General features: G+C 47.8%; 1 protein-coding gene and 1 non-coding gene across 4 annotated transcripts in view; both read right to left on the reverse strand.

The window, feature by feature from the left end:
* The window catches only part of TUB (TUB bipartite transcription factor), a 145,187-nt gene that overhangs the window by 82,430 nt on the left and 35,092 nt on the right, over positions 1-27,665 (reverse strand). The window lies entirely within an intron of this gene.
* On the reverse strand, positions 17,055-17,192 carry LOC119944253. The gene has a single exon (XR_005455749.1). It is a non-coding gene; the product is annotated as a small nucleolar RNA SNORA7 (small nucleolar RNA).

Below are 27,665 nucleotides of genomic sequence, written 5' to 3' on the forward strand. Positions count from 1 at the left end.
TGAGTTGGTAGACATGTTCCCTGCCCACAATGAGTTTACAATCTAGAGGGAGATACAGACATTAATAATACAAATAAATACATTTCGGTTATGTACATAAGTGCTGTAGAGCTGAGGGAGGGGTGAGTAAAGGATACAAATCCAAGTGCAAAGATTGACACATAAGGGAGAGGGGAAAGAGGAAATGAGGGCTTAGTCGGGGAAGGCCTCTTGGAAGAGATGTGTGAGCAGAATCTGTAGAAACTAAGAAATTCCATAATTATTAGTATTTGTTTAGGTTGGCTGCCTCCAGCAAGAAGGAATTCTTCTCTTCCTGAGCAATCATGAGAAAGGCCTTAATCACCCTACTTAGACTGTGATAAACCAGTGCAGATTGGTGAGAATTTAAAGGTGGAAAGAAGTAGAAGAAGATGATGAAAAATTTTGGTATTTGTTAAGCACTTAAATCTGGGTCAAGCACTGGACTAGGCACTGGGGTAGATACAAGATATTCAGTTTGGACAGTTTCCAAACCCCTGAAATCAAATTTGTGGTCTAGTGGATAGAACATGGGCCTGGGAGTCAGTAGGACCTGGGTTCTAATCCTGACTCCACCACTTGTCTGCTGTGTGACCTTGGGCAAGTCACTTGACATCTCGGTGCCTCAGTTCCCTCATCTGTAAAATGGGGATTAAGACCATGAGCTCCATGTGGGACATGGACTGTGTCTCACCTGATTAGCTTATATCTACTCAGCTCCCAGTACAGTGCCAGGAAGTAAGTGCTTAACAAATAGCATAAAAAAGATTACTGCCAATGGATGTTAGTTCACTTGGTTCATCACATGTGTTTTCAACCAATCAATCATTGGTATTTATTGAGCACTTACTGTGTACAGAGCACTGTATTAAGCTCTTGGGAGAGTATAATACAGCAGATTTGGTATAAATAATAGAACGTTTCCCGAAGAGCCTGAAAACCTCTCAGGCTCAAAAATGAGGGGAAAAAAAAATGAGAAACAGCATATGACGCTTCAGTGAGAATCCCCTGGTCACGAGGACTGGCCAGACATGCAGAGCACTGCTCATGCAAAAATATGACAGTGTGGTGGGGGCTCAGCCCAGTGCAATTGACAGCTATGCCAAATCCCATTGTGCCATTCCATGGAATTCAACCGGTCATATTTATTTGGCACTTACTGTTTGCAGAGTACTGTACTAAGCGCTTGAGAGAGTACACTTTAGCCATATAACAGACACCTTCCCCTACCCACAGTGAGCTTACAATCTAGAGGGAACAACAGCTCAGACTGATTTCTAGCCAATCAAACCCCAAGAGCCCAGCTCCATACACTCTCTGCTTGATGGTGGCCTGAGGATGCAGCCTATCCCTCAGTGAGAGCTTCTCAGCCCTTTGAAAATCTTTTCTTGAGAGAGTGGCATGAGGAGCCCTGGTAGGACCTCCAAGAGGCCTTCCCAGACGGAGCCCCACTCTTCCTCAACTCCTACTCCCTTCTGCATCGCTCTCACTTGCTCCCTTTGTTCTTCCCCCTTCTTCTACGCTGATGACACCCAGATCTACATCTCTGCCCCTGCTCTCTCCCCCTCCCTCCAGGCTCGCATCTCCTCCTGCCTTCAGGACATCTCCATCTGGATGTCCGCCCGCCACCTAAAGCTCAACATGTCGAAGACTGAGCTCCTTGTCTTCCCTCCCAAACCTTGTCCTCTCCCTGACTTTCCCATCTCTGTTGACGGCACTACCATCCTTCCCGTCTCACAAGCCCGCAACCTTGGTGTCATCCTCGACTCCGCTCTCTCATTCACCCCTCACATCCAAGCCATCAGCAAAACCTGCCGGTCTCAGCTCCGCAACATTGCCAAGATCCGCCCTTTCCTCTCCATCCAAACTGCTACCCTGCTCATTCAAGCTCTCATCCTATCCCGTCTGGACTACTGCACCAGCCTTCTCTCTGATCTCCCATCCTCGTGTCTCTCTCCACTTCAATCCATACTTCATGCTGCTGCCCAGATTATCTTTGTCCAGAAACGCTCTGGGCATATTACTCCCCTCCTCAAAAATCTCCAGTGGCTACCAATCAATCCGCGCATCAGGCAGAAACTCCTCACCCTGGGCTTCAAGGCTCTCCATCACCCTCCTACCTCACCTCCCTTCTCTCCTTCTCCAGCCCAGCCCGCAACCTCCGCTCCTCCACCGCTAATCTCCTCACTGTACCTCGTTCTCGCCTGTCCCGCCGTCGACCCCCGGCCCACGTCATCCCCCGGGCCTGGAATGCCCTCCCTCTGCCCCTCCGCCAAGCTAGCTCTCTTCCTCCCTTCAAGGCCCTGCTGAGAGCTCACCTTCTCCAGGAGGCCTTCCCAGACTGAGCCCCTTCCTTCCTCTCCCCCTCGTCCCCCTCTCCATCCCCCCATCTTACCTCCTTCCCTTCCCCACAGCACCTGTATATATGTATATATGGTTGTACATATTTATTACTCTATTTATTTATGTATTTATTTATTTATTTTACTTGTACATTTCTATCCTATTTATTTTATTTTGTTGGTATGTTTGGTTCTGTTCTCTGTCTCCCCCTTTTAGACTGTGAGCCCACTGTTGGGTAGGGACTGTCTCTATGTGTTGCCAATTTGTACTTCCCAAGCGCTTAGTACAGTGCTCTGCACATAGTAAGCGCTCAATAAATACGATTGATTGATTGATTCCCCCCTCTTGGCCCCACAGCACTATGTACAGATCTGTCACTTTATTTATTCGTATTGATTTCTGTCTCCCCCCATCTAGACTGCAAGGTCTTTGTGGGTAGGGAATGTCACTGATTATTGTTGTACTGTACTTTCCCAAGTGCTTAGTACAGTGCTCCGCACACAGTAAGCACTCAATAAATATGATTGAATGCTTGAATGAATGGGACAGATGAATCACTTGGGTATATATGTTTATTCAACTGTTTAATTTTGCCCACTCTATACTGTGAGCCCTATGTGAGACAGGGACTGCGCATCCATGTGATTAACCCCAGCTCTTAGTACAGTGTTTCTCACATAGTAAGTGCTTAACAAATACCATTAAAAACTACTATTTCTTTATTCTGTACTTCCATTCAATCAGTTAGTCATATTTACTGAGCACTTACTGTGTGCAGTGGACAATACAAGTGTTTGGGAGAGTACAATATAACAATAAAACAGACTCATTTCCTGCCCACAACGTATGTACAGTCTAGAAGGGGAGATAAGCACCTAGTACAGTGCATTGCCCCAAATCAGAGCTCAATTAATACCATTTCTGCTATTAGTACTCTTCAGCCAGGAAGAGACCTACAGGGGTCATCCAGTCCATTCCCCTGCCTCCTGGCATAGACACCTCAGCCAGCCCACACAGCTGTGGAGAAGCTTTTGGTTTGTAAAGACCTCAAGAGAAGGCAGGGGCATCCATCTCCCTTGTTCCTGGCTACATGTTAAAACTCTTTCAGTCATCCAAATTTCTGAACTTGACTCTTCACGATTCAGTCTGTGGTACAAGAGAACAAATGGAGGGGGCCAGAGAGGTTCATTGTCACCCCAACTATGAGGGAATGCCAACAGCTTGTCCGTTGGGGCCCCAAAACACAATCAATCCATCTATCGATCGTGTTTCTCGAGTGCTTACTGAGTGTAGAGCGCCATACTAAGCGTTTGGGAGAGTCCAATATAACAGAGTTGGTAGACACAGTCCCCGCTCACAACGAGCTTCTGGTCTAGGGGGAAAAGTGACTGTCAGGCCGCTGTTGACCTGGGTTTGTTTGGAGTGGATTTCTCCAACTAAGACTCACTCATGTTCGATTGGCTCCATTCAAGCCCCTGCCATGGGGGCCTGTGGTACGAATGATAACAGTGGGTTTATAGTATTCCCAAGCCCGGCACAGAACCGCAGATATGTGGCTTTATTTTGCACAGAGGAGGCAGAAGGCGACATCAGTATACTTAATTACCAGAACCTGAACAATTACCTGGTTGAGTGTAGGTGGTCATTTATCTTTTCAAACTTTAACCAAGACAAATGCATATTGATAGTTCAGGCCTCATTTCATAGAGTGTTTGGGGAGAATTCATTTTCTGCTGCAATTTTTCAGCATCATATACAGTTATCATGACAGCTTAGATGTTGCATCCTCGTCCGTCTAGACTGTAAGCTCGTGGTGGTCAGAGAACGTGTCTGCTAATTCTGTTGTCTTGTACCTTCCCAAGCACTTAGTATAGCACTCTGCACATAGTATGTGCTCAGTAAATAGCACTGACTGACTGATGTGAGTTTGGAGAGTCAATAATGACTAATGATGGTATTTATTAAGCCCATACAGTGTGTCAAGCACTCTGCAAAGGGCTGGGAGAAGCAGCATGGGCTAGTGAATAGAGCACGGGCCTGGGAGAAGAAGGACCTGGGCTCTAGTCTGCTGTGTGACCTTGGGCAAGTCACTTCATTTCTCTGGGTCTCAGTTACCTCATCTATAAAACGGAGATTACGACTGTGAGTCCCATGTGGGACATGGAGTGTGTCCAACCTGATTACCTTGTTTCTACCCCAGCACTTGGAACATTGCCTGGCATATAGTAAGTGCTTAACAAATACTATTAAAAAAATCCAAACTAGCTCAGTCCCCGTCCCACTTGAGTCTCCCTGCCTAAGAGGGAGGAAAAACAGGTATTTATCCCTATTTGACAGATGAGGAAACGGAGGTCTAGAATGATTCGTGAGTTGCCCAAGGGCACAATGAAGGCCAAGTGGTAGAGCCAATGAAGAATGCCCCCTTTTAAATAGTTCCCAGACAGATGGACATCATCTTGCCACAGGGGAAGCTAAGCAAGCTTTTCCAGAGCCTGGGGCTCCCGGCCTTGGAGGCTGGATGAGGTGAGAAGAACCCACCACCCCCTTACCCCAGCCCTGGGAGAAGGGTCTGACTGAGGCCTTGCTCGCTCCTCAATCACCTTGCCCCCTCCTACCTCACCTCGCTACTCTCCTCCTACAATTTAGCCCCCACACTTCACTCCTCTAATAATAATAATAATAATAATGGCATTTGTTAAGCGCTTACTATGTGCAAAGCACTGTTCTAAGCGCTGGGGAGGATACAAGGTGATCAAGTTTTCCCAAGTGGGGCTCACAGTCTCAATCCCCATTTTCCAGATGAGGTAACAGGCCCAGAGAAGTTAACTAATGTCAACTTTCTCACTGTACATCAATGTTTGTAGTAACTACATCATTACTACTACTACCAAATTCCTATCCCTGAACACTCAACCCAGCACTCAGTCATGCAACAGAACTGGCAATAGGTCTGAGCACTGAACTGTGACTACTAAAAAACTACTACTACTTCATCATCATCATCATCATCAATCGTATTTATTGAGCGCTTACTATGTGCAGAGCACTGTACTAAGTGCTTGGGAAGTACAAATTGGCAACATATAGAGACAGTCCCTACCCAACATTGGGCTCACAGTCTAAAAGGGGGAGACAGAGAACAAAACCAAACATACTAACAAAATAAAATAAACAGAATAGATATGTACAAGTAAAATAAATAAATAAATAAATAGAGTAATAAATATGTACAAACATATATACATATATACAGGTGCTGTGGGGAAGGGAAGGAGCCCTCCTCCTCCTCCTCCTCCTCCTCCTCCTCCTCCTCCTCCTCCTCCTACTACTACTACAACTACAATCCTGACCCTGAACACTCAACCCAGAACTCTCAGTCAAACAAGAGAACCGACAAAAGGTCTGAGCATTCTGGCCCCCAGGTCCTCATCCCCCCATCCTGACATCTCCCGCCAACAGTCAGGGATGCCAATGTATTTTGGGGGTCTCCCGATGCCAAACTTAGCAGCGGATCTTGGTTATTAATGCTTGTAATGATGACAGAAGTTAATTAGATAGTTACTATGATATACACTCACTTCTCCCTCTTTAATTACCCCGGCAGTTTCGGGGAAGTCATTCTGGAAATGACGGTAATTACGCATTATCCTGGGTTAACTGGCAGCTCGGCTGTATCACTGGTACCCGCCCACTGGCTGAAATGGAGAGTGAGACAGCAGGATTCTGCCCTGGCATATTGGAATCCCCCTGGGTCACCCCGCTGCTTGGTCGTGAATTAATTTCTCCTTTGTAGGGGCTAGGATTCAACCGGCCAAAAATGTCATTGAAAGTAACAGTCTTTCCCCTGGCTAACACTTTCTCCCAAGGGAGGGCTATTAAAGTGGCATCTGCTTGGCTATAAATAATTCCATAGAACACATGTTAGGTGAGGGCTGTGTCTCACCAGAAATAGTTTCAGCATCATCCAAAAAAGGGGGATAAAAGGGACATTTGAGTGCTGTTCATTCATTCATTTATTCAATCATTCAATCGTACTTATTGAGCTCTTACTGTGTGCACAGCACTGTATTGAGCACCTGTGAGAATACAATACAACAATAAACAGACACATTCCCTGCCTATGAGCTAACAGTAAATCCAGCTGTTTGCCCGGCCGGTTGGGTGGTTGGAAGCAGGATGGGACTATGGTGGAAGGAAGCAGGGGATTCCCGACCATCCGAAGACAACTGCAACCACAACTACAATTATGATGGTATTTGCTAAGTGCTTACTATGTGTCAAGCACCGTATTAAGCACTGGGGTCGATACAAGAAAATTGAGGGCACAGTCCCTATCCCTCATGGTCTCAATCCCCACTCTACAGATGAGGAAACTGAGGCCCAGAGAAGTGAAGTGACCGGCCAAAGTCACAGAGCAAACAAGTGGTGGGGCTGGGATTAGAACCCATGACCACTGACTCCCAGGCCCATGCTCTATCCACTACACCATGGCGAAACCCTAAGCTTTACTCTCCGGGACAGAGGGTGCGGATGGCTCAGCGCAAAGGTACAGCACAAAACACCACCATGACCACAAACACAATCCCCTTCTAGACTGTGAGCCCATTGTTGGGTAGGGACCGTCTCTATATGTCGCCAACTTGTATTTCCCAAGCACTTAGTACAGTGCTCTGCACACAGTAAGTGCTCAATAAATACGGTTGAATGAATGAATGAATGAATGAATCCAAGTGCATGCCCTGCTGGGAGACGACCCACCTCCTCCTCTCGACCATTGCTAGGCAAAGCAATGTGAATTGTGAATGCAAAAGAGGGTCTTTCTCCAAGGACCTCGCATTCAGGGATGGCATCACAATCTTCATTCATTCATTCAATCATACTTATTGAGTGCTTACTGTGTGCAGAGCACTGTACTAAGCACTTGGAGAGTTCAATTCAGCAATAAAAGGATACAATCCCTGCCCACAATGGGCTTACAGTCTAGAAGGGGGGAGACAGACATCAAAACAAGTAAACAGGCATCAAGAGCAAATTCCAATCAATAAACTGACCAATTGCTGGGATTTATTGAGTGCTTACTCTGTGCAGAGCACTGTTAATAATAATAATAATAATAATGATGGTATTTGTTAAGTGCCAAGCACTGTTCTAAACACTGGGGTAGATACAAGGTAATCAGGTTGTCCCATGTGGGGCTCACAGTCATTCATTCATTCATTCAATCGCATTCATTTAGCGCTCACTGTGTACACAGCACTGTACTAAGCGCTTGGGAAGTACAAGTTGGCAACATATAGAGACGGTCCCTACCCAACAACAGGCTCACAGTCTAGAAGGGGGAGACAGACAACAAAACAAAACATGTGGTCAGGTGTCAAGTCATCAGAATAAACAGAAGTAAAGCTAGATGCACATCATTGACAAAATAAATAGAATAGTAAATATGTACAAGTAAAATAAATAGAGTAATAAATCTGTACAAACATATATACAGGTGCTGTGCAGGGAAGGAGGTAGGGCTGGGGGGATGGGGGGAGAGGAAAAAGGGGGCTCAGTCTGGGAAGGCCTCCTGGAGGAGGTGAGCTCTCAGTAGGGTTTTGAAGGGAGGAAGAGAGCTAGCTTGGCAGATGTGCGGAGGGAGGGCATTCCAGGCCAGGGGGAGGACGTGGGCCGGGGGCCGACAGCAGGAAAGGTGAGAACGAGGCACAGTGATGAGGTTAGCGGCAGAGGAGCGGAGGGTGTGGACTGGGCTGTAGAAGGAGAGAAGGGAAGTGAGGTAGGATGGGGCGAGGTGATGGAGAGCCTTGAAGGCAAGAGTGAGGAGTTTTTGCTTGATGCGTAGGTTGACTGATAGCCACTGGAGATTTTTAAGGAGGGGAGTAACATGCCCAGAGCGTTTCTCCACAGAGATGATCCGGGCAGCAGAGTGAAATATAGACTGAAGTGGGGAGAGACAGGAGGATGGGAGATCACAGAGGAGGCTGATGCAGTAATCCAGTTGGGATAGAATGAGAGATTGAACCAGCAAGGTAGTGGTTTGGATGGAGAGAAAAGGGCAGATCTTGGTGATGCTGCGGAGGTGTGACAAGTAGGTTTTGGTGACGGATTGGATGTGAGGGGTGAACGAGAGAGCAGAGTCGAGGATGACACCAAGGTTGCGGGCTTATGAGACGAGAAGGATGGAAGTGCCGTCAACAGTAATGGGAAAGTCAAGGAGAGGGCAGGGTTTGGGAGGGAAGATAAGGAGTTCAGTCTTGGACATATTAAGTCAATCTTAATAATCCCCATTTTACAGATGAGGGAACTGAGGCACAGAGAAGTTAAGTGACTTACCCAAGGTCACACAGCAGACAAGGGGCAGGGGTGGGATTAGAACCCACAACCTCTGACTCCCAAGCCTGTGCTCTTTCCACTATACCATGCTGCTTCTCACTGTTCTGAGCACTTGGGAGAATACAATGCAATAAACTCAAAAGAAATGATCCCTGACCTCAAAGACCTTACAGTCTTGTGAGGAACTTACAATCTAGTCAGAACAACCTGGGTTCTAATCCTGCCTTTGCCACTTGTCTGCTGTGAGACCTTGGGCAAGTCACTGAACTTCTCTGGGCCTCAGTTACCTCATCTGTAAAATGGGGATTAAGATGGGACATGGACTGTGTCCTACCTGATTAGCTTTCAGAACAGTGCCTGACACATACGAAGCACTTGAAAAATACCATTAAAAAAAAAATTTAGTCAATAAAAGAACAACTCACCCTAGGCCACTTGCTGTGGCAGGGAACATGTCTACCAACTCTGTTACACTGTACAGGGTAAGTGCTCAATAAACATGATTGATTGAATGATTGCTTAATAAATACCATGACTAATAAATCTGTAATTTATTTATTTTTTACCTATTTATGTATTTATATTAATATCTGTCTCCCCCTCTAGACTGTGAGTTCGTGATGGGCAGCAATGTGTCTGTTTGTTGTTACATTACACTCTCCCAAGCGCTTAGTATAGTGTTTTGCACACAGTAAGCGCTCAGTAAATACGGAAGAAGAAGGAGGAGGACAAGGAGGAGGAAGAGGAAGAAGAGGAGGGGGAGGTCGCCATTTCCCTCAAGGACAGGGAATGAAGGTTACCTTATTCTTCAGAAACAGAGGTAGCTCTCAGACCTGAATTGGTGGGGAGGGGGAGGAATAACCCATCCCCCCACCCTCCTTGTATGCAGGCACTACACATGGCTTGGGGTGGGGTGAGTCTGGGGCAGCATACAGGCCTCTCCAAGGTTCTCAAAGTCACATGAGGAAAGATAGTTACATCAAGTGTATTGATCAAATGCCTGTTGTGTGCAGAGCCCTGTACTAAGCACTTCGGAGAGTACAATATAACAGACACTTTCCCTGCCTTTGTTCCCTGACTGATTCGACTTCTGCATCAGCCTACCCCCAATCTCTCCCGCCTCGACTCTGCTGCCTGGATCATTTTTCTGAAATTCTTTCTGCATGTCTCCCCACTCCTCAAAATCCCCCAATGGTTGTCCATTCTTCTCCACATCAAGGTAAAACTGTTGACCATTATTTTTAAAAAACCCACATATTACTCAAAATCCCCCAATGGTTGCCCATTTTTCTCCACATCAAGCAAAAACTTCTAACCATTAGATTTAAAGCACTCAATCTCTTATTTTCCTCCTATTTATTCAAGGGGCATGTATTCTAATCCCAGATTTGCCACTTGCCTGCTGTGTGTCTTTCAGCAAGTCACTTAACTTCTTTGTGCCTCAGTTTCTTCATCTATAAAATGGGGGCTTAATATCTGTTCTCCCTCCCACTTAGACTGTGAGATCCATTTGAGACAGGGATTGTGTCTGACCTGATTATCTTGTATCTATCCCAACACTTAGTACAGTGTTTGGCACTAGTAAGAACTTAATAGCATCATTACTAACTGCAGTGAGCCGGGGACCAGATTTGATCTTTGAAACTCCCCCTAGCAAGTTTTCAAGCCAGCTAAGTCTCTCCCTATTTCCTCTCAATGTCTCTTTTCAATGTTTCTTTTTCCTTTAATGTCTTTGAGTAGCTTTCTTGCCTCCCTCAATGTCTACCTTAATCCCTCTCATTTTCTCTCCCTCAATTTCTCTTGACCTCTATCTCTTAATACATGCCTCCCCCACTCTCTCTCTCACTTCCTTTCTTTTTGTATGTTTCTTAGCTTCTCAGCAATTCTGAGGAATCTGTAGCTTTCCCCAGTCACCTTAGCCTGCCCCTGAGGTGAGGGGCCTCCCCTAGCCTCCCCTCTTCCCCACAGCAGACTGGGGCAGTCGGGGCTGGAACCTAGAATTCCTCAACAACAACTCTCTCCTCGACCCCCTCCAGTCTGGCTTCCGTCCCCTTCATTCCACGGAAACTGCCCTCTCAAAGGTCACCAATGACCTCCGGCTTGCCAAATCCAACGGCTCATACTCTGTCCTAATCCTCCTCGACCTCTCAGCTGCCTTTGACACTGTGGACAACCCCCTTCTCCTCAACACGCTATCTGACCTTGGCTTCACAGACTCCGTCCACTCCTGGTTCTCCTCTTATCTCTCCGGTCGTTCTTTCTCAGTCTCTTTTGCAGGCTCCTCCTCCCCCTCCCATCCTCTTACTGTGGGGGTTCCCCAAGGTTCAGTGCTTGGTCCCCTTCTGTTCTCAATCTACACTCACTCCCTTGGTGACCTCATTTGCTCCCACGGCTTCAACTATCATCTCTACGCTGATGACACCCAGATCTACATCTCTGCCCCTGCTCTCTCCCCCTCTCTCCAGGCTCGCATCTCCTCCTGCCTTCAGGACATCTCCATCTGGATGTCTGCCCGCCACCTAAAGCTCAACATGTCAAAGACTGAACGCCTTGTCTTCCCTCCCAAACCTTGTCCTCTCCCTGACTTTCCCATCTCTGTTGACGGCACTACCATTCTTCCCGTCTCACAAGCCCGCAACCTTGGTGTCATCCACGACTCCGCTCTCTCATTCACCCCTCACATCCAAGCCGTCACCAAAACCTGCCGGTCTCAGCTCCGCAACATTGCCAAGATCCGCCCTTTCCTCTCCATCCATACCACTACCCTGCTTATTCAAGCTCTCATCCTATCCCGTCTGGACTACTGCACCAGCCTTCTCTCTGATCTTCCATCCTCGTGTCTCTCTCCACTTCAATCCATACTTCATGCTGCTGCCCAGTTTATCTTTGTCCAGAAACACTCTGGGCATATTACTCCCCTCCTCAAAAATCTCCAGTGGCTACAAATCAATCCGCGCATCAGGCAGAAACTCCTCACCCTGGGCTTCAAGGCTCTCCATCACCTCTCCCCTGGGCTTCAAGGCTCTCCATCACCTCTCCCCCTCCTACCTCACCTCCCTTCTCTCCTTCTCCAGCCCAGCCCGCACCCTCCGCTCCTCCGCCACTAATCTCCTCACCGTACCTCGTTCTCGCCTGTCCCGCCATCGACCCCCGGCCCACGTCATCCCCCGGGCCTGGAATGCCCTCCCTCTGCCCATCCGCCAAGCTAGCTCTCTTCCTCCCTTCAAGGCCCTGCTGAGAGCTCACCACCTCCAGGAGGCCTTCCCAGACTGAGCCCCTTCCTTCCTCTCCCCCTTGTCCCCCTCTCCATCCCCCCCATCTTACCTCCTTCCCTTCCCCTTCCCCACAGCACCTGTATATACGTATATATGTTTGTACATATTTATTACTCTATTTATTTATTTATTTTACTTGTACATATCTATCCTATTTATTTTATTTTGTTAGTATGTTTGGTTTTGTTCTCTGTCTCCCCCTTATAGACTGTGAGCCCACTGTTGGGTAGGGACTGTCTCTATATGTTGCCAATTTGTACTTCCCAAGCGCTTAGTACAGTGCTCTGCACATAGTAAGCGCTCAATAAATACGATTGATGATGATGATGACCCAGTGGGCACGGGGATTCTGCCATCCCAGATCCAGTGGGCCCAGGGATTCTGCCACCACAGACTCAGGAGGCTGAGGAGTTCTGCTGCCAGAGACCACAGAAGCTGTGGTTTTTCTGTTTCCAAGGCAGGAGAGCAGCAGAAGAGGAAATCCAACTGGATCTCCCCTCCCCTTCCAAATGTTGTGTGCGCCCCTCCAATTCCCCCTTCCCACCTCTCAGCTGGGAGAATACACACACAAACACATACACACACAGACACACACACACACACACCTGTCCAGAGAAAACACCCAGCATTCCTCCCAGTCTCCGGGTCCCATGGAAACCAAAAGAAAAGGGAATAGGGGGGAGAGGAGGAAGGCACTATATTTCTCTCAAGCCTCTGGCCTGGTTTCTTTGGAGCCACTTCTGATCTCTTTAGAGCCGTGGGCCTGGAGGCACCTGTTAATCACCACCATCATGGTTGACCCGATGTACAAGTGGTCTCATTCTGCACACGGGCCTCCCCTTCCTCAGAAAGGGCAGCAGGTGGGGTGAGGGTGGGCTGCTTGGGTGCTCACCTCCATGGGGTTGTTGATGTGGGTGGCTCACAAATAAAACTCTAGATTGTAAGCTCATTGTGGGCAGGGAATGTGTCTGTTATATTATTATCCTGTACTCTCCCAACTGCTTAGTACTGTGCTTGGCACACATAAGCGCTCAATAAATACAACTAACAATAAACCTGCTGCAGCAGCAGCTTTCCCTGGATTTTCTTTTCCCTTCAGAGCTATGGTTTAGGCACTTCTTCCTTCTCCTGTTTCCAGTAGAGTCTGCCAGGCTGCTACTGACCCCAAGATAAATGGTTCTTGCAGGAGATAGGCTGGTCAGGGGAGAGGGTGTAATTGGGGACCTGGACAGGAAGACTCAGCCACTGAGGCCTTGCAGACAGAGTGGGAGCAGCAGAGCCCTGTGGAGGTGGAAAATCTCTGCTTCCCGAGGACTCAGTGCCTTCCTGTCTCCCCACACTTCTCCCTCCAATTCCCACCTCAGCCTGGACCTGATCCTCCCCATCCTCTCTGGCTCCTCCACCACTGCAGTAAGACAGGTCAGGACGGAGAGAGTCGAGGTGGTGCCCGGTTCTCTACCCGGACATCAAGCTGGGGCGGGGCAGGGACACGAGTGAGGGGGAAGTTTTGAAGGGGAAAATGCCAGTTTCCAGGTCAGTGACTTAGTAGAGCATACTTCCCAGGACTGACCTGTTTTCCCGTGCCTTGAGTTTCAGAACTGCAAAACCGCTCTTGGATGAGGTTGGTTAGAAAGGAGGAGCAGCTCAGCCTACCCCTGCCCCGAATCCTGGAGGCCCCGGGGCTTTCTGGGAAGATGTGGATGGGACAGCGGGACTATGGGAGGGAAGAGGAGGGAAAGCATGGGCTTTGTTAGCCTTCGAGACCCCTCTCAATGACTCTGCTAGTGAGGGCTGCTGGCAAGTTTCCCAGTATATCGGCCCTAACTCACGACAACGTAATGAGGCAGGGGGGCAGCCACCTGGTCAATCAGGGTACAGATGGGCCTGGGGGAGCACTTAGGGGTGGGCCCACCCAGGCTGACCACAGGGACAAAAGGAGAGAAGAGCTCCTTCACCAGCTGGCCTAGTGAAAAGAGCATGGGCCTGGAATGCAGAAGGTCCTGGGTTCCAATCTTAGCTCCACCGTGTGTCTGCTGTATAACCTTCAACAAGGCTCTTCACTTCTCTAGGCCTCAGTTCCCTTACCTGTGAAATGAGGATCGAGACTGTGAGCCTCACATGGGACACTGACTGTGTTCGACCTGATTATCTTATATCTACCCCAGGGCTTAGTATACTGCCTGGCACATAGTAAGTGCTTAACAAATACCATAAATGATAAAATAAACAAATAAATAAAATCCAGAGTTGAGGGGACATGGTGGGAGGTGGTGACTTCCACAGAGGATGAAGTGGGAATACTTCGTTCTCTCCTGACCTTAATAAATAATGAGGGTATTTGTTAAGTGCTTACTTTGTGCGAAGCACTGTTCTAAGCGTTGGGGGGATACAATCAATCAATCAATCGATAGTATTTACAAGGTGATCAGGTTGTCCCACGTGGGGCTCACAATCTTAATCCCCATTTTACAGATGAGGTAACTGAGGCAGAGAGAAGTGAAGTGACTTGCCCAAAGTCACACAGCTGACAATTGGCGGAGTCAGGATTTGAACCCATGACCTCTGACTCCAAAGCCCAGGCTCTTTCCACTGAGCCACGCTGCTTCTCATACATTCCACAGTTCAGGCTGCTTGCTGTCAACATTGCGTGAAGCCCTGGACTGTTCTGAACAAGAAAGTTCAAACATGTGGGAGGCAGAAGGAAAAGTAGAAAGAGCGAGGGACTTGGGAACTTTTCTGTTTTGTTTTCATGGTACATGTTAAGCACTTACTATTTGTCAAGCACTGTTCTAAGTTCTGGGGTAGATACAAGTTTATCGTTATATTGTTACGTTGTACTCTCCCAAGTGTTTAATACAGTGCTGTGCATATAGTCAGTGCTCAATAAATATGACTTTCAGGTTTGACAAAGTCCCTGTCCCATATGGGGCTCACACTTCAAGTAGGAAGGAGTAGGACTGAATCCCCATTTTACAGTTGAGAAAACTGAGGCAGAGAAGTGACTTGCCCTAGGTCATGCAGCAAGCAATTGGAAGAGCCAGGATTAGAACCCAAGTCCTCTGACTCCCAGGCCCATGTTCTTTCCATTAGGCCATGCTGCTTCTGGGAGTTCTCATTCCAGCCGTACCACCAGCCCTACTTTGTGAGTTTGGACAGTTCATTCATTCATTCATTTAATTCATTCAATTGTATTTATTGAGCGCTTACTGTGTACAGAGCACTGCACTAAGCACTTGGAAAGTACAATTCAGCAATCGAGACAATCCCTGCCCACACTGGGTTTACAGTCTAGAAGGGGGGGAGATAGATATCAAAACAAGTAAACAGGCAATAATATAAATAAATAGAATTATAGATATGTACATATATACATATGTGCTGTGGGGCAGGGAAGGGGGGTAGAGCAAAGGGAGCGAGTCGGGGTGACACAGAGGGAAGGGGGAGCTGAGGAAAAGGGGAGCTTAGTCTAGGAAGGCCTCCTGGAGGAGGTGAGTCTTCAGTAGGGCTTTGAAGCGGGGAAGTGTGGTTGTTTGGCAGATTTGAGGAGGGAGGGCATTCTGGGTCAGATATGGGACATGGGCCGGGGTCGACGACAGGATAGGTGAGAATGAGGCACAGTGAGAAGGTCAGCGGCAGAGGAACGGAATGTGTGGGCTGGGCTGTAGAAGGACAGAAGGGAGGTGAGGTAGGAGGGGCGAGGTGATGGAGAGTTCTGAAGCCAATAGTGAGGAGTTTTTGCTTGATACGGAGATTGACCGGCAACCACTGGAGATTTTGGAGGAGGTGGGTGACACACTCAGAACATTTCTGAAGAAAGATAATCCGGGCAGCAGAGTGAAATATGGGCTGAAGTGGGGAGAGACGGGAGGTCGGGAGGACAGAAAGGTGGCTGATACAGTAATCCAGTCAGGACAGGATGAGTGATTGTACTAACATGGTAGCAGTTTGGATGGAGAGGAAAGGGCGGATCTTGGTGATGTCGGGATGGTGAGACCGGCAGGATTCGGTGACATATTGGATAGTCATTCAATAGAATTTATTGAGCACTTACTGTGTGGAGAGCACTGTACTAAGTGCTTACGTGGGGTGAATGAGAGAGTAGAGTCAAGGATGACACCAAGGTTGGAGGCTTGTGAGATGGTCACTTTAACCTCTATGCTGCTTCAGTTTCCTCACCGGTAAAATGGGGGTAGTACCTCCTCTCTTTTCCTCTTGGACTGTGAGCCCAGTGTAAGACAGGGCTCTGACTGACCTGATTATTTTGCATCTAGTACTAATTTTGCATCCCCGTCTAGACTGTAAGCTTGTTGTGGGCAGTGAACATGTTTACCAATTCTGCTGCCCTGTACTCTCCTAAGTTCTAGTACAGTGCTCTGCACACAGTAAGTGCTCAATAAATATCATTGGTCCATTGATTGATCTCTCCCACTCTAGACTATAAGCTCGTTGTGGGCCGGGAATGTGTCTGTTATACTGTTATGTACTGTTACTGTTAAGTGCTTAGTACAGTGCTTTGCACACAGTAAGTGCTCAGTAAATACCAAAGCAGCATGGCTCAGCGGAAAGAGCCCGGGCTTTGAAGTCAGAGTTCATGGGTTCAAATCCTGGCTCCACCAATTGTCAGCTGTGTGACTTTGGGCAAGTTACTTAACTTCTCTGTGCCTCAGTCACCTCATCTGTAAAACGGGGATGATGACTGTGAGCCAAGATAATCAGGTACGAATGACTGATTTGGTTCCGGTTCTCCCTGGACTCCTTGGGCTTGGGTCAGAGCTCAGCAAGGAAAAAGGAACCCAGATTAGACACCTGTTCCACTCTCCCCGGCCCTTCCCTCAGAATCCCAGCAACCATCCTTGCCTTGTCTCATCTTATGCTGTCAAGTCTTCTCTGATCCACAGCGACTCCATGGACTCATCTCTCCCAGAACACCCCACCTCCATCTGCTGGCTTTCTGGTAGTGTATCCATAGAGTTTCCTCAGTAAAAATATGGAAGTGGTTTACCATTGCCTTCTTCCATGCAGTCAATTGAGTCTCCGCCCTCGACTCTTTTCCATGCCACAGCTGCCCAGCATGGGTGAGTTTTGACTTGTAGCAGATTACCTTCCTCTTGCTAGCCACGGCCGAAGCTAGGAATGGAATGGGTAGGCCTCTGCTTGACTCTCCCTCCCCTAGCCGAGACTGGTAGAGTATTGGAAACTCTCCAGATGTGATTCTGAGAGGGTAGCAATGATCCTACTCACCTACTTTTTCTTCTTAATAATAATAATCATTATGGTGTTTGTTAAGCACTTACTATGTTCCAGGCACTGTTCTAAGTGCTGGAGTAGATACAAGATAATTGGGTTGGACACAGTCCCTGTCCCACATAGGACTCATAGTCTTAATCCCCATTTTACAGATGAGGGAAGAGAAGCACAGAGAAGTGAAGTGACTTGCCCAAGGCCACGACAGACAAGTGGTGGAGTCAGAATTAGAACCCAAGACTTTCTAACTCCCAGGCCCGTGCTCTATCCACTAGGTCATGCTGCTAGGGTTTGTGTCTACTGTCTCTACTGTACTCTCCCAAGTGCTTAGTGCAGTGTTCTGCAAACCATAGGTGCTCCATAAATACTTATAACAGTCAAACTTTTGGGGTGCCCCCTTGATAGTGCACTGTATTAAGCACTTGGAAAGTACACAGTAAAGAAGTGACTCATTGCCTGCCTCCAAGGAGCTGACACTCTAATTGAGAAAGACTAACAGTGTAGTGGAAGAGAAGCAGCATGGCATAGTGGAAAGAATACAGGCCTGGGAGTTAGAAGAACCTGGGTTCTAATCCTGGGTTCCCCACTTGCCTGTTGTGTCACCTTGGGCACAGCATCTCTCCGCATCTCTGGGCCTCAGTTGCTTCTTCTGTAAAATGGGGATTAAGACTCTGAGCCCCATGTGGGGCACGGACTGCATCCAACCTGTTTAGCTTGTATCTACCCTAGTGGTTACTAATAATAATGATGGTATTTGTTAAGAACTTACTATATGCCAAGCGCTGTTCTAAGCGCTGAACAACACTGCAGTGCCGGCACATAGTAAGCGTTTAACAAATACCATAAAAAACCATAAAAATATTGACAACTGGAGGGGTCAATAGAAATACCTGAATGAACCTTTATACGTGAATGCTGAGGGTGACACAACTGTATTTATTGAGCACTTACTGTGTGCACAGCACTGTACTAAGCACTTGGAAAGTACAATTCGGCAACAGATAGAGCCAATCCCTACCCAACAACAGACTCACAGTCTAGAAGGGGGAGACAGACAACAAAACAAAACAAGTAGACAGGCATCAATACCATCAAAATAAATAGAATTATAGACATATACACATCATTAATAAAATAAATAGAATAGTAAATATGTACAAATATACACAAATGTTGACAGCGCCGGATCACTATGCCCAGGGAATGTCCACTAATTCTGTTGTAGTCCCCCAAGATTATTATGTGCAGTGTTCTGCACATAATAAGAGTTCAAAAAATACCACTGACTGATTGATGGCTCGGCATTTCTGGGAGGTTAATGGGAGAACTAGTCAGGAAGAGATGCGGCTGTCCATTTCCCAGCCCATTCGGAGAGATGAAGAAATGGCCACCATTCTGGCGGGAAGCAGGCACACGTGTCTCCCCGGTTTCTGTCACCCCCTCACTCACCCAGACCCAGATTCCTGCTGGCTAATCAGAAGTTCCTTGGCCCATGGGGAGCTTGGCCCAGTTTCATCAAGAAGGCTCCCTCCTGCGGCCTCAAGGGGCTTCTCCTGTGATCTTTGTCATTCGCTTTCCCTCCTGATTTCCCTGCAGACCCTAAAGGCTAAATTTGGAGATGATCCCAGCCCATGGTTTTTCCCTCTAAAACCACTGGGAAGCACCAATTGGGAGTGCCCTCTCATTGCCAGGCTGGGATTAATAATAATAATAATAATAATATAATTATTAGTGTAATTAATAATTATTATTGTTATTATTATGGTACTTTTTAAGTGCTTACTATGTGCCAAGCACCGTTCTAAGAGCTGCAAGGTGGGGCTCTTCTTCGGCTGTTCCTTCCGGACACTGTCCAGCCCAAGTCCAGATGGTTCTCGGATGCCCGAGCGTCTCACGGAGGAGGGGAGGGCTGCATGGGAAAAAGAAGCCCAAGACCTCAAAGCCACTGGGTACCGCTGCTCATCTGACTTTTCTCTGCCCTCCCAGAGTAAAACATGCGTCCATTTTGTCATCAATCTGTGGCCTAGTGAATAAAGCATAGGCTTGGGTTCTAATCCCAGGTCCATCACTTGTCTGCTGTGCAATCTTGGGTAAGTCACTTCACTTCTCTGTGCCTCAATTACCTCATTTGTAAATTGGAGATTAAGACTGTGAGCCCCATGTGGGACAGGGACTGTGTCCAACCTGTTTCGTTTGTATCCACCCCAGGGCTTAGTACAGTGCCTGGAACATAGTTAAGTGCTTAACAAAAACCACAATCATGAGTATTATTGGTCTGGATGTTTCTCTGAAGAACGGAGCCACCCTCCTTTACCTCTTTGGGCTCAGGGCTGAGTCTTCAGCAGGGTCAGGGTAAGGAAGGAAGGAAGGGAGGGAGGGAAGGAAGAAGAGAGGGAGAGATGGAGAGAGGGAAGAAGGGAGGGAGGAAATAAGGAAGGAAGGGGTAGAGGGAGGGAATAATAATAATGATGATGATGATGGTAATTGTTGAGCGCTTACTATGTGCCAAACTCTGTTCTAAGCACTCGGGTAGATACAAGGTAATCAGGCTGTTCCACATGAGGCTCAAAGTCTTAGAGAAGCAGCGTGGCTCAGTGGAAAGAGCACAGGCTTTGGAGTCAGCACTCTGCCAATTGTCAGCTGTGTGACTTTGGGCAAGTCACTTAACTTCTCTGTGCCTCAGTGACCTCGTCTGTAAAATGGGGATTAAGACTGTGAGCCCACCGTGGGACAACCTGATCACCTTGTAACCTCCCCAAGGCTTAGAACAGTGCTTTGCACATAGTAAGCACTTAATAAATGCCATCATTATTATTACTCCCCATTTTACAGATGAGGGAAGGGAGGAGAGAGGGAAGAAAGAGGGAGGGAGGGAGGGAAGAAGGAGGGAGGGAAGAGAGGAGAGAAGGAGGAAAGGGAGTGGGTGGAAGGAGGAGAGGGGGAGGGAAGGAGGGTGGTGGTGGTAAAGAGGGAAAGCAGGAGAGAGAGGAGGGAGGAGAGAGAAGAAAGAGGGAGGGATGAGGGAGGGAAGAGAGGAAATGAGGGAGGGAGGAGGGAGGCAGGCAAGGAAAAGTGTCAGTCAAGAAGTGTTGGCCTGCAGGGCAGACCGCTGCACCCATACCCTCTTCCCCTGCGCTTGCTGGGGGCAGCTTAAACCACCAGACAGTGTGGGCAGAAAACAGGCCTCACTCTCATCTCTCCCACTGCCAACCTCCTGCTCAGCCCTCCCTCTTCCTCTAGCTTCCCCCTCTTCCACAGTCAACAGACCATGACTCTCCCCATCTTCAAAGCCCTTCTACAACCACCCCTCCCCTGGGAAGTCTTCCCTGCTTAATGTGTCATATCATATTCCTCCCAACTGCCACATCAACACTTTCACTTCACCTAAGCACCTAAGCCCTGTCAGCTCCTCTAGGGCACAAATGTGTTCTACCTACTTTATTGTACTTTTCCAAGTGCTTAGTACAGTGCTCTGCCCAAAACAAGTGCTCAGTAGCATTGATTGATAAATCTTACATACTCTGACGTCTTTCTGTTTTCTTTCCTTCTAGACTATAAACTCGTTGTGCGCAGGGAATGTGTCTATCAACTCTGTTACACTGTACTCTCCCACGCGCTTAATATAGTTTTCTGCACAGAGTAAGCACTCAATAAATACGACTGATTGATTAATTGAAACAATAAAATATGCAGAAACACATGGAAGACATAGAACATCTAGCCTCTGAAGAGGAGCCCCTGGCCCCTCTTGACCCCTTGAGAAAACCATCTTTCTGCTTCAACCTTGGAGCACTGAGATTCCTTTCGAACACCGCTTCAAGCCATTAGTGGCCTTTTCCAGTCCAAAATGGAAAGCTCCCATCGGTGGGCTGAGGACTGCAAGGTCTGAGTAACAATCACAAAAACCCGGAGAACAGAATCATTCAGCATGTACATCTGTGGCCATGTTAAAAGCACAAAATGGAGTGCCAGGCAACTTTATCTGCATGTCAGGTGAGGTACTGAGGTGGGTAGTGGAAAATGCACAGAAAAGAGCTCAAGTCCTGGATCTCCCACTGGCCTACTGAATGACCTTGGGCAAGTCACTTAACCTCTCTGGGCCTCCATCATCCTCAGCCTCATCCCCACAGGTCCAGGGATTGTGGTAGGGGAGTCTGCATCCCCTTTGCTGCATTTCTTAGTCTCAAACATCCTTGTTTCCACTGGGGAAAGGCATATCTTTCTACTTCTTTCTTGCCATGACTCCTAGCAGCTCCTAACAATAATAATAGAAATAATAACAATAATTTTGATATTTTATAAGCACTTACTACTACTAATAATGATGGCATTTGTTAAGCGCTTAATATGTGCAAAGCACTGTTCTAAGCACTGGGGAGAATACAAGGTGATCAGGTTGTCCCACGTGGGGTTCACAGTCTTAATCCCCATTTTCCAGATGAGGTAACTGAGGTCCAGAGAAGTTAAGTGACTTGTCCAAAGTCACACACGTGCTAGGCACTGTAGTAAGTGTTAGAGTAGATACAAACAAATGGGGTTGGACACAGTCCCTGTCCTATGTGAAGCTCACAGTCTTAATCAATCTCAGGCTGAGTCAGAAGCAGATTGGTGTAGGGGCTACAGCACCATCCTGGAGGTGGGCGGGGTGTGGGGGAGTGTCAGAGGGACCTGGGTTCTAATCCTGCCTCCGCCACTTGTCTGCTGTGTGACCTTGGGCAAATCAATTCACTTCTCTGTGCCTCAATTACCTCATCTGTAAAATGGGGATTGAGACTGTAAGCCCCACATGGGACAGGGACTGTGTCCACTCGATTTGCTTGCATCCACCCCAGCGCTTAGTACAGTGCCTGGCACATAGTAGCATTTAGCAAACACCATTATTATCATTATTATTATTATTATTATTAATCCACATTTTACAGGTGAGGTAACTGAGGCCCAGAGAAGTGAAGTGACTTGCCCAAGGCCACACAGCAGACAAGTGGCAGAGCTGAGATTAGAACCCATTACCTTCTGACTCTCAGGCCCATGCTCTATCCACTACATCATGCTGCTTCCCCTAACATCCCTCTGGACCCCACCCGCCAGCACGCCCCACTTGGGCTCATCCTATTCCAGCTCACCCTCTCAGGATGGCACCTGGAGAGTTTCCAGTATGCTACCATTCTCAGCTACGGGAAGTGAATCAAGCAGAGGCCTACCTATTCCATTCCTAGCTTGGCCAGTGGCTAGCGAGTGGAAGGCAATCTTCTACAAGTCAAAACTCACCTGTGCTGGGCAGCAGCGGCATGGGAGAGGATCTAGGGCAGAGATCCAAGTTTACAGTGTGGAAGAAGGCAATGGTAAACCACTTCTGTATCTTTACAGAGAAAACTCTATGAACACTACCAGAACAACTGCAGATGGAAGTTGGGTGTTCTGGGAGAGCTGTGTCCATGGAGTCACTATGGGTCAAAGATGACTCAATGACATAAGACAAGATTCCAGCTCATTCCACGTTCAAGTGAGACTCTGTGGCTCCCCATGGCCACCCCTGGTCAGCCCCAAGAGCCCTGAAACAGTGCTCTGCACACAGTAAGCGCTCAATAAATACAACTGAATGAAACCATTGCAGGCCCCCCTGAAGCCCAGGCAGTGTCCACAAGGACATCTTCCTCCCTTCAAAGCCCTACTGAGAGCTCACCTCCTCCAAGAGGCCTTCCCAGACTGAGCCCCCTTTTTCCTCTCCTCCTCCCCATCCCCCTGCCCTACCTCCTTCCCCTCCCCACAGTACCTGTATATATGTTTGCACAGATTTATTACTCTATTTTACTTGTACATATTTACTATTCTATTTATTTTGTTAATGATGTGCATTTAAGCTTTAATTCTATTTGTTCTGACGACTTGACACCTGTCCACGTGTTTTGTTTTGTTGTCTGTCTCCCCCTTCTAGACTGTGAGCCCGTTGTTGCGTAGGGACCGTCTCTATATGTTGCCGACTTGTACTTCCCAAGCGCTTAGTACGGTGCTCTGCACACAGTAAGCGCTCAATAAACACTATTGAATGAATGAATGAACAAGGCAAATCCCCAGCCAGTTTTACACTCTACCCACCAGGGGACGCCAGAGAGGCTTCACCATTTCCCCGTAGAGTAATATCTGAGATTCACAGGGGAATTCTCATATTTTGCCATTCCAAACAAATGAAATGCCAGTGCCGGAACCTTTTTTTCTTTTTAATGGTATTTATTATGCTCCTACTATATGCCAGGCACTGTAGTAAGTGCTGGGGTGGACACAAGCTAATCAGGTTGGACTGGGGCTATGTTCCACATGGGGCTCACGATCTTCATCCCCATTTTGCAGATGAAGGAATTGAATCTTGTGGAATTATGGGGATAGGCCGCCTCCCTGGTGCTGTGACTACTGGCCCAGGGCAAGCATTGGCATCTGTCATTTATAGAATGAGACAAAGGGGCTTTTCATGGGTGAAACTGGTTCTTTCTCATTCCCTCTGGATTCCCTGTTCAGACCCTAGCAGCTGTTTCCTTCCTCCCCGCAGAAAGCCTCCCCCTCCCCGCATCCACGAGTAACAGTTGAGGGTCCAAGAAGCATCTGAGGGAAGGCTCAGACACTTACATACAAACTTGTTATTTATTTTAATATCCGCTCCCCCTCTACACTGTAAGCTAGTGGACAGGGATGGTGTCTACCAACTCTGCCATATTCCTTCCCAAGTGCTTAGTACAGCGCTCTGCACACAGTAATTGCTCAAATAGCACTGATGATGGATGGGGGCACGGGGAAGTTGGGCGCAAAGTGGAAAGAGCACATAACTGGGAACCGAGAGATCCAGGTTCTAATGTCAGCTCTTAACTGACCTGCAACAGTGTGTGACCTTGGGCAAGTCACAGAGAAGCAGTGTGGCTTAATGGAAAGAGCACGGGCTTGAGAATCAGAGGTCCTGGGTTCTAATCTCAGATCTACCGCTTGTCAGCTGTATGACTTTGGGCAAGTCTCTTCACGTCCCTGTGCCTCAGTTACCTCAACTGTAAAATGGAGACTAAGACCGCGAGCCCCTCGAGGGACAACCTGATTACCTTGCATCTACCCCAGCACTTAGAACAGTGCTTGACACACAGTAAGTGCTTAACAAATGCCATTATTATTATAACTATTATTACTTAACTACTCTGATGGGAGGGCTGGCCCTGGCCCTGATTGGTAAATAAGCTCCTCTGCTCAAAGTTTTTCTGGTGTCTTTCTGGGCACAGGCACAGACAGATCCTGCAATGCTTCCCTGAACATCACATCACTGACGACGAACCATTTGGATGCTTCTGTGGTTGGCTTCCTGCCCGGCAGGGGTGGCCATCCAGAAGTCCAGAGCTGGCCAGAGCCTGGGCTGGAGAGACTGGTCAGAGAAGTTGAGTCTGGGCAGCTCTCAATCAGAAACAGTTTCTGACTGGGCTACCATCTTCCCCCAAAGTGGATTCCTGGAGCAGGGGCCTCAGGTTCCTCATCTGCAAAATGGAGTGAAGATAGTTGTTCCCCACACCCAGTCGACTCTGAGACCCTTGTGGGACAGGGATTGTGTCTGATCTAATTATCAGGTGTCATCTCCCCCAGCATTTAATGAATATAATCATAATCTATCATCCTCAGCCTCAGCAGGTGACCCCATTTTTTTAATGGCATTTGTTAAGTGCTTACTATGTGCCAGGCACTGTACTAACCACTAGTGAGGACTCATTCAATCGTATTTGAGAGCTTACTGTGAGCAGAGCATTGTTCTAAGCACTTGGGAGAGTACAATACAAAAATAAAAAGACACATTCCTTGTTCACAATAAGCTCACAGTAGATACAAGCTAATCAGGTTGGATGCAGTCCATGTCCCACATGGGGCTTGTGGTCTTAATCCCCATTTTATAGATGAGGTGACAGGCTCAAAGCTGTTAAGTGACTTGCCTTAAGGTCACCCAGCAGACAAGTGGCAGAGCCGGGGTAATGATAATAATAATAATGATGATGGTATGTTAAGTGCTTACTATGTGCCGAGCACTGTTCTAAGCACTGGTGTAGATACAAGGTAATCAGGTTGTCCCCCATGGGGCTCACAGTCTTAATCCCCAATTTACAGATGAGGTAACAGGCACAGAGACTTAAGTGGCTTGCCAAAAGTCACACAGCAGATGAGTGGCGGAGCCAGGATTAAAACCCAGGTCCTTATGACCCCCCAGGCCTGTGCTCTGTCCGCTATGAAACACTGCTTCTGCTTCTCAAGCAGTGACTTGGCAAGCCGGAGCACTCCCAGCTATGCCCTTCTTACCAGCTGAAATTGTGCTCCTCAATGGGGAGGGCCCCACTTTCTGTTAGTCAGTCAGGTATTTATTGAGTGCTTACAATGTGCAGAGCACTGTATTAAGCACTTGGGGGAGTACAATAGAACAGTATTGCTCCAGGGAAAGGGGAGGGATGCTGTGCTGCCAGATGACACCTGAGGGTCTCTGCCTTTGAATCAGAGGGCCCCACAGACCTGGCCAGTCTGCCTGTCACTGCCCTCTGGGTCTTCCAGCCACTGCTCTCCCCCCTCGCAGGACTCCTCAACTGCATGGGTGGGGAGCAACGAGTCCCGACCATGGCCGATAAATGAAAGAAGAGACACTGAACGTGCTATTACCCACGGTTTATTAAGCATCAACAGGACTCCCACTGCTGCACAGAGATTGATTTCTCTGTCACTCTTCCATGCCCTGAGATGGAGCGGCCTGGATTTTCCATGCTCTGCTCCTCTGGCTGACCGCATGTGGCAAGCAGAGAGGAATTTCAGGGGGTCGGGCAACCAGGGCAGAACCAATGGCTCTCAAGCTCCTTGCCTCCCGGCGGGAGCTGGATCTCATGTATCCAACCTGATCAGCTTGTATCTACTGCAGTGCTTAGTATAGTGCTTGGCATATAGTAAGCAGTTAGCAAATTCCATAAAAAAAGTTTTTGGCTCCTGCTACCCAGGTAGCCAAAGTCTGAGACTTTCATTTCCTTCTCCACAGGCTGTGGCTCTTAGTCTACCTCAGAGCTTCCAAGAGCGAGGGCAGGCCCTGGCCCCCATTGCTCAATCAGCTTCTCTGTTCGGCATTTTTCTGGTGTCTTTCTGGGAGCAGGCACGTCACGGGTCAGTGATGAGGGACCATTTGGATGCTTCTGTGGTTGGCTTCCTGCCTGGCAGGGGAGGCCACCCAGAAGTCCGGAGCTGGCCAGAGCCTGGGCTGGAGAGACCCTGTGGGCAAGGAATATATCTACCAACTCTGTTAGACTGTACACCCCCAAGCGCTTAGTACCGTGCTCTGCACACAGTAAGCACTCAATAAATACCACTGATATCATACTATGTGTCATACTCTGTACTAAACTCTGGGGTAGATACAAGCTAATCAGGTAGGACACAATCCCTACCCCACCTGGGGCTCACAGTCTTAATCTCCATTTTACAGATGACTGAACTGAAGCACAGAGAAGTGAAATGGCTTGCCCGAGGTCACACAGCCGACAAGTGGCAGAACCAGGAATAGAACTCAGATCCTTCTGACTCCCAGGCCTGCGGTCTATCCACCAGGCCACGCTGCTTCTCAATCAACCACTGACTGATTGAATGACTGAGTCTGGGCAGCCTGAGACTGGCCTATGGACTCAATCTGCTATGAGTGTCTGGAAATCAGCTCATCACTAGTCTCTCCTGAGATACCCATTCAAGCTTCAGTGGGGTAGTAATAACAGTAAGGGATTTCATTAAGCACTTACTATGTGCCAAGCACTATGCTAAAAGTACCGGAGAAAATACAAGATAATCACATTAGACAAGAGTCCTCGTCCCGTATGGGGCTCACAGAGGGAGGGAAAGCAGGGATCTTCCAGGGCTTAATACAGTGCCTGACACATGGTAAACACTTAACAAATACCATAATTATTACTATTATTATTATCTTACTCCCATTTCACAGAGGTGAGAACTGGGGCTCAGACCTTTCATTAATTCATTCAGTCATATTTACTGAGTGACGATGATGATGGCATTTGTTAATCGCTTACTACATTCCAAGCACTGTTCTAAGCGCTGAGGGGATACAAGGTAATCAGGTGCTTACCGTGTGCAAAGCAACTTACTAAGCGCCTGGGAGGGTACAATATAGCAATAAACAGAAACATTCCTTGCCCATAACGACCATCTTGCCCATGGTCACCCGGCAGGGAAGAGGTGGAGTTGGGCCTAGAACATACATTCATTCATTCATTCATTCAATCGTATTTATTGAGCGCTTACTGTGTGCAGAGCACTGTACTAAGCGCTTGGGAAGTACAAGTTGGCAACATATAGAGATGATCCCTACCCAACAGTGGGCTCACAGTCTAGAAGATCTTCTGGCTCCCAGCCCCGAGCTTTTCCCGCTAGGCCCCACTGTGGTAGGTTTAAAAT

This window comes from Tachyglossus aculeatus, chromosome 22 (genome assembly GCF_015852505.1).
Source record: "Tachyglossus aculeatus isolate mTacAcu1 chromosome 22, mTacAcu1.pri, whole genome shotgun sequence".
Classification (NCBI taxonomy): Eukaryota; Metazoa; Chordata; class Mammalia; order Monotremata; family Tachyglossidae; genus Tachyglossus; species Tachyglossus aculeatus.